Raw genomic sequence first — 7,905 nt, 5'->3', positions numbered from 1 at the left:
GAAATAAGTCTCTCACTGTTGCCGCCTGCTACCGACCCCCCTCAGCTCCCAGCTGTGCCCTGGACACCATTTGTGAATTGATCGCCCCCATCTAGCTTCAGAGTTTGTTCTTTTAGGTGACCTAAACTGGGATATGCTTAACACCCCGGCAGTCTTACAATCTAAGCTAGATGCCCTCAATCTCACACAAATCATCAAGGAACCCACCAGGTACAACCCTAACTCTGTAAACAAGGGCACCCTCATAGACGTCATCCTGACCAACTGGCCCTCCAGATACACCTCCGCTGTCTTCAACCAGGATCTCAGCGATCACTGCCTCATTGCCTGTATCCGCTACGGAGCCGCAGTCAAACGACCACCCCTCATCACTGTCAAACGCTCCCTAAAACACTTCTGTGAGCAGGCCTTCCTAATCGACCTGGCCCGGGTATCCTGGAAGGACATTGACCTCATCCCGTCAGTTGAGGATGCCTGATCATTCTTTAAAAGTAACTTCCTCACCATTTTAGATAAGCATGCTCCGTTCAAAAAATGCAGAACCAAGAACAGATACAGCCCTTGGTTCACTCCAGACCTGACCGCCCTCGACCAGCACAAAAACATCCTGTGGCGGACTGCAATAGCATCGAGTAGTCCCCGCGATATGCAACTGTTCAGGGAAGTCAGGAACCAATACACACAGTCAGTCAGGAAAGCTAAGGCCAGCTTCTTCAGGCAGAAGTTTGCATTCTGTAGCTCCAACTCCAAAAGGTTCTGGGACACTGTGAAGTCCATGGAGAACAAGAGCACCTCCTCCCAGCTGCCCACTGCACTGAGGCTAGGTAACACGGTCACCACCGATAAATCTATGATTATCGAAAACTTCAACAAGCATTTCTCAACGGCTGGCCATGCCTTCCGCCTGGCTACTCCAACCTCGGCCAACAGCTCCGCCCCCACCGCAGCTTCTCGCCCAAGCCCTTCCAGGTTCTCCTTTACCCAAATCCAGATAGCAGATGTTCTGAAAGAGCTGCAAAACCTGGACCGTACAAATCAGCTGGGCTTGACAATCTGGACCCTCTATTTCTGAAACTATCCGCCGCCATTGTCGCAACCCCTATTACCAGCCTGTTCAACCTCTCTTTCATATCGTCTGAGATCCCCAAGGATTGGAAAGCTGCCGCAGTCATCCCCCTCTTCAAAGGGGGAGACACCCTGGACCCAAACTGTTACAGACCTGTATCCATCCTGCCCTGCCTATCTAAGGTCTTCGAAAGCCAAGTCAACAAACAGGTCACTGACCATCTCAAATCCCACCGTACCTTCTCCGCTGTGCAATCTGGTTTCCGAGCCGGTCACGGGTGCACCTCAGCCACACTCAAGGTACTAAACGATATCATAACCGCCATCGATAAAAGACAGTACTGTGCAGCCGTCTTCATCGACCTTGCCAAGGCTTTCGACTCTGTCAATCACCATATTCTTATCGGCAGACTCAGTAGCCTCGGTTTTTCGGACGACTGCCTTGCCTGGTTCACCAATTACTTTGCAGACAGAGTTCAGTGTGTCAAATCGGAGGGCATGCTGTCCGGTCCTCTGGCAGTCTCTATGGGGGTGCCACAGGGTTCAATTCTCGGGCCGACTCTTTTCTCTGTATATATCAATGATGTTGCTCTTGCTGCGGGCGATTCCCTGATCCACCTCTATGCAGACGACACCATTCTATATACTTCCGGCCCGTCCTTGGACACTGTGCTATCTAACCTCCAAACTAGCTTCAATGCCATACAACACTCCTTCCGTGCCCTCCAACTGCTCTTAAACGCTAGTAAAACAAAATGCATGCTTTTCAACCGATCGCTGCCTGCACCCGCATGCCCGACGAGCATCACCACCCTGGACGGTTCCGACCTTGAATATGTGGACACCTATAAGTACCTAGGTGTCTGGCTAGACTGTAAACTCTCCTTCCAGACTCATATCAAACATCTCCAATCGAAAATCAAATCAAGAGTCGGCTTTCTATTCCGCAACAAAGCCTCCTTCACTCACGCCGCCAAACTTACCCTAGTAAAACTGACTATCCTACCGTTCCTCGACTTCGGCGATGTCATCTACCAAATTTCCTCCAACACTCTACTCAGCAAACTGGATGCAGTTTATCACAGTGCCATCCGTTTTGTCACTAAAGCACCTTATACCACCCACCACTGCGACTTGTATGCTCTAGTCGGCTGGCCCTCGCTACATATTCGTCGCCAGACCCACTGGCTCCAGGTCATCTACAAGTCCATGCTAGGTAAAGCTCCGCCTTATCTCAGTTCACTGGTCACGATGGCAACACCCATCCGTAGCACGCGCTCCAGCAGGTGTATCTCACTGATCATCCCTAAAGCCAACACCTCATTTGGCCGCCTTTCGTTCCAGTACTCTGCTGCCTGTGACTGGAACGAATTGCAAAAATCCCTGAAGTTGGAGACTTTTATCTCCCTCACCAACTTCAAACACGTGCTATCTGAGCAGCTAACCGATCGCTGCAGCTGTACATAGTCTATTGGTAAATAGCCCACCCATTTTCACCTACCTCATCCCCACACTGTTTTTATTTATTTACTGTTCTGCTCTTTTGCACACCAGCATCTCTACATGTACATGACCATCTGATCATTTATCACTCCAGTGCTAATCTGCAAAATTGTAATTATTCGCCTACCTCCTCATGCCTTTTGCACACAATGTATATAGACTCGCCTTTTTTTGTACTGTGTTATTGACTTGTTAATTGTTTACTCCATGTGTAACTCTGTGTTGTCTGTTCACACTGCTAAGCTTTATCTTGGCCAGGTCGCAGTTGCAAATGAGAACTTGTTCTCAACTAGCCTACCTGGTTAAATAAAGGTGAAATAAAAAAATAAAAAAAATAAAATAAAAAAATCTAAGGTAACTGAACTAAATGTCAATATTGCCCCATAGCACTCACTCCTGTCACCAGGAAGTGCTTAGAGAGGCTAGTCAAGGGTCACATCACCTCCATCTTACCTCCCCAGACGACGCATTCTCACGAGAAAAATACACTATTCCACCTGAACAAGAGGAATACTGACTATAGCTTAGCTTTCAACACCATAGTGCCCTCAAAGCTTGTTACCTTGGAACTCATCCTTGTGCAACTGGGTTCCAGACTTCCTAAAAGGCTGACCCCAATTGGTGAGGGAAGGCAACAACACCGTTGCCATGCTGACGTTTAATACAGGGGGCCCCCCAGGGGTGTGTGCTCAGTCTCTTCCTGTACTCCCTGTTCACCCACGACTCCAACACAATCATCAAGTTTGCTGAAGACATGACAGTGGTAGGCCTGATTACCAACAATGACGAGACAGCTTACACTGAGGAGGTTGGAGCCCTGGCGGAGTGGTGCCAGGACAATAACCTCTCAAAGTCAACAAAACCAAGGACCTGATTGTGGAGTACAGGAGGCAGAAGGGAGAGCACACCCCACTCTACATAGACTGGGCCACAGTGTTGAGGGTCAAAAGGTTTCAAGTTCCTCTGTGTGCACATCACCGAGTACCTGATATGGTCACATCACATCAGCACCATGGTGAAGAAACTCGGCATTGCCCTTACGACCCTCACAAACTTCTGCAGATGCATCATTAAGCGCTTTCTGTTGGGCTACATCACCGCCTGGTACAGTAACTGCATCACCCTCAACCGTACGGCTCTTCAGCAAGTGGTGTGATCAGCCAAAAGCACCATCGGGGGCACGCTGCCGGCCCTCCAGGTCATTTACACCACTCTGTGTCGATGGAAGGCCAAGAAGATCAATATGGACCTCAGCCAACGAGCCACGGACTGTTCCCTCTACTACCGTCTGGCAGACGGTACAGGATCATCAGAGCCGGAACCAACAGGCTCAGGGACGGCTTCTAACATCCGACCATCAGGCTGTTGAACAGCCATCACTGGATGTCTGCCTGTCCTGCATCGTAGAGACTTTTTTTGCACACCTACACCTGCTCACTCACACAAAATACACACACAAGCTCTCTCTCACACATGCAGACACATGCATACACCCATACTCACAAACACATTCAACACTGCTGTCCCATGCATAGAAACATTGGACACTTCCCTCTTCTTTTTTTATACACACTGTATTTACAGTGGGGCAAAAAAGTATTTAGTCAGCCACCAATTGTGCAAGTTCTCCCACTTAAAACGATGAGAGAGGCGTGTAATTTTCATCATAGGTACACTTCAACTATGACAGACGAAATGAGGGAAAAAAATCCAGAAAATCACAATGTAGGATTATTTATGAATTTATTTGCAAATTATGGTGGAAAATAAGTAATTGGTCAATAATAAAAGTTTATCTCAATACTTTGTTATATACCCTTTGTTGGCAATGACAGAGGTCAAATGTTTTCTGTAAGTCTTCACAAGGTTTTCACACACTGTTGCTGGTATTTTGGCCCATTCCTCCATGCAGATCTTCTCTAGAGCAGTGGTGTTCTGGGGCTGTTGCTCTGCAACACGGACTTTCAACTCCCTCCAAAGATTTTCTATGGGGTTGAGATTTGGAGACTGGCTAGGCCACTCCAGGAACCTTGAAATCTTGCTGGAACCTTCGTTGCCCAGGCGGTGTGTTTGGGATCATTGTCAAGCTGAAAGACCCAGCCACGTTTCATCTTCAATGCCCTTGCTGATGGAAGGAGGTTTTCACTCAAAATATCACGATACATGGCCCCATTCATTCTTTCCTTTACACGGATCAGTCGTCCTGGTCCCTTTGCAGAAAAACAGCCCCAAAGCATGATGTTTCCACCCCCATGCTTCACAGTAGGTATGGTGTTCTTTGGATGCAACTCAGCATTCTTTGTCCTCCACACACGACGAGTTGAGTTTTTACCAAAAAGTTATATTTTGGTTTCATCTGACCATATGACATTCTCCCAATCTTCTTCTGGATCATCCAAATGCTCTCTAGCAAACTTCAGACGGGCCTGGACATGTACTGGCTTAAGAAGGGGGACACGTCTGGCACTGCAGGATTTGAGTCCCTGGCGGCGTAGTGTGTTACTGATGGTAGGCTTTGTTACTTTGGTCCCAGCTCTCTGCAGGTCATTCACTGGGTCCCCCGTATGGTTCGGGGATTTTTGCAACCCAACCAGCCGTACTGCTTCTTAACACAGCGCGCATCCAACCCGGAAGCCAGCCGCACCAATGTGTCGGAGGGTACACCGTGCACCTGGCAACCTTGGTTAGCGCGCAGCCCGCCACAGGAGTCGCTGGTGCGCGATGTGACAAGGACATCCCTACCGACCAAGCCCTCCCTAACCCGGACGACGCTAGCCCAATTGTGCGTCGCCCCGCGGACCTCTCGGTCGCGGCCGGTTACGACAGAGCCTGGGCGCGAACCCAGGGACTCTGAACCAGGGACTCGTTACCTGTATTAATGGCACCTGTTTGAACTTGTTATCAGTATAAAAGACACCTATCCACAACCTCAAACAGTCACACTCCAAACTCCACTATGGCCAAGACCAAAGAGCTGTCAAAGGACACCAGAAACAAAATTGTAGACCTGCACCAGGCTGGGAAGACTGAATCTGCAATAGGTAAGCAGCTTGGTTTGAAGAAATCAACTGTGGGAGCAATTATTAGGAAATAGAAGACATACACTTAACCACTGCGCCACCCGGGAGGCCCCCACGGGGTGAGATCTTGCGTGGAGCCCCAGATCGAGGGAGATTATCAGTGGTCTTGTATGTCTTCCATTTCCTAATTATACAGCTGCACCATTGAGAGTGTTTTGACTGGTTGCATCAACGCTTGGTATGGCAACTGCACCGCCCTCGATCGCAAGGCACTACAGAGGGTGGTGTAGATGGCCCAGTACATCACTGGTGCCGAGCTCCCTGCCATCCAGGACCTCTATAACAGGCGGTGTCAGCGGAAGAGATGGAAAATTGTCAAGGACCCCAGCCACAGACTGTTTACTCTACTATCGCACAGCAAGCGGTACTGGAGAGTCAATTCTGGGACCAAAAGGCACCTGAACAACTTCTACCCCCAAATCATAAGACTGCTAAATAGCTAATCAAATGGCTACCCAGACTATTGCATTGACCCTTTATTGCACCGACTTTTACACTGACGATGCACACTCGCTGGACGCTACCCACATACATACTTACACAAACACTCCATATGCTCACACACATTGCTGCTACTCTGTTTATTATCTATCCTGATTGCCTAGTCACTTTTACCCCTACCTATATGTTCATATTACCTCAACTATACTGAACAAAAATATAAGCACAACAAGCAACAATTTCATGGATTTGACTGAGTTACAGTTCATATAACTCAGTCAGTCAGGCAATTATAAATAAATGAATTGGATTTCACATGACTGGAAAGGGGCACAGACATGGGTGGGCCTGGGAGAGCATAGGCCCACCCAGTTGGGAACAAGGCCCACCCAATCAGAATTATTTTTTCCCCCACAAAAGGGCTTTAATACCGATATAAATACTCCTCAGTTTCATCAGCTGTCCGGGTTGCTGGTCTCAGACGATCCCACAGGTGAAGAAGCCAGGAGTGGAGGTCCTGGGATGGCGTGGTTACACTGCGGTTGTGAGGCCGGTTGGACGTACTGCCAAATTCTCTCAAACTCAGTTGGAGGAACCTTATGGTAGAGAAATTAACATTCAATTATCTGGCAACAGCTCTGGTGGACCTTCCTGCAGGCAGCATGCCAATCGTAAGTTCCTTCAAAACTTGAGACATCTGGGGCATTGTGTTGTGTGACAACACTGCACATTTTAGATTGGTCTTTTATTGTCTCCAGCACAAGGTGCACCTGTGTAATGATCATGCTGTTTAATCAACTTCTTGATATGCCACACCTGTCAGGTGGATGGATTATCTTGGAAAAGGCAACATGCTCCTAACATGGATGTTAGTGGATATTTTATATGTGCATATGGAACATTTCTGGGATCTTTTATTTCAGCTCATGAAACATGTGACCAACATTTTACATGTTGCGTTTATATTTTTTGTTCAGTGTAAATGGAATGAAGTCAGTCATTCTATTCTTCTCTACTCTATTAATATTAACACAGTGGCCTTGTAAGAATACCCATACTAGTATTACATACTTAAACTGCATACTAATTTCAGCGTTTGATATAGTATATTAAACTCATATTTTTTGACTCACGTGTTTGACAAGAGCAGATAAAATGACGCCTGTACCGAAATTAACGAATGGCGGGAGTCAACACAATCACGCATGTTAGTTGCAACTTTCAGTGTACTAATGCTGCGTTCACATTTTAGTCGGAACTAGAAATCTTGGACATTTCCGACATGCTAACTGGTTGTATGTACAGGCGTTCAACGATTCTACAGATCGGAAATTTCGGAGTTTCTAGTTCCGACTGTAATATGAAGGCGGCATATTTTCGAAATTTCACATACTTATAAAACTTGTTTTTTTTCGCATACTACTACGGGTATACGGACACGGCTACTGTTCTTCTCAACAAGTCTGCTCTCAGCTTGAGAGAATGATCATAGGATATGTTATGTATATTATAATATAATAGGTATTACCGTGTTTCAAACAACAACGCGCATTGCTTTTCCTTTTAACAAAACCATCTGAGATACAGTATGACGCCAACCAATGAGATCCTTTCTATTCAGTGTAAACGGAAGTGAACAGTGATTTCCCCGTTAGCGTTTTTATTGTTGTTATTTAGACGTTTATTAACACACTGGAACTTGAAATATGACTAATTTACTTGCACAACATCACATACGTACCTAAGGTAGTGTTTAAATCACGTTGGAGACAGGATTTGGTTGATAGCTAGCTAGCGGGCTGCTAACTAGCTAAAA

Source organism: Oncorhynchus masou, chromosome 21 (genome assembly GCF_036934945.1).
Source record: "Oncorhynchus masou masou isolate Uvic2021 chromosome 21, UVic_Omas_1.1, whole genome shotgun sequence".
Classification (NCBI taxonomy): Eukaryota; Metazoa; Chordata; class Actinopteri; order Salmoniformes; family Salmonidae; genus Oncorhynchus; species Oncorhynchus masou.
The sequence above is the reverse complement of the archived record's forward strand: the minus strand, read 5'-3'. Positions refer to the sequence as shown.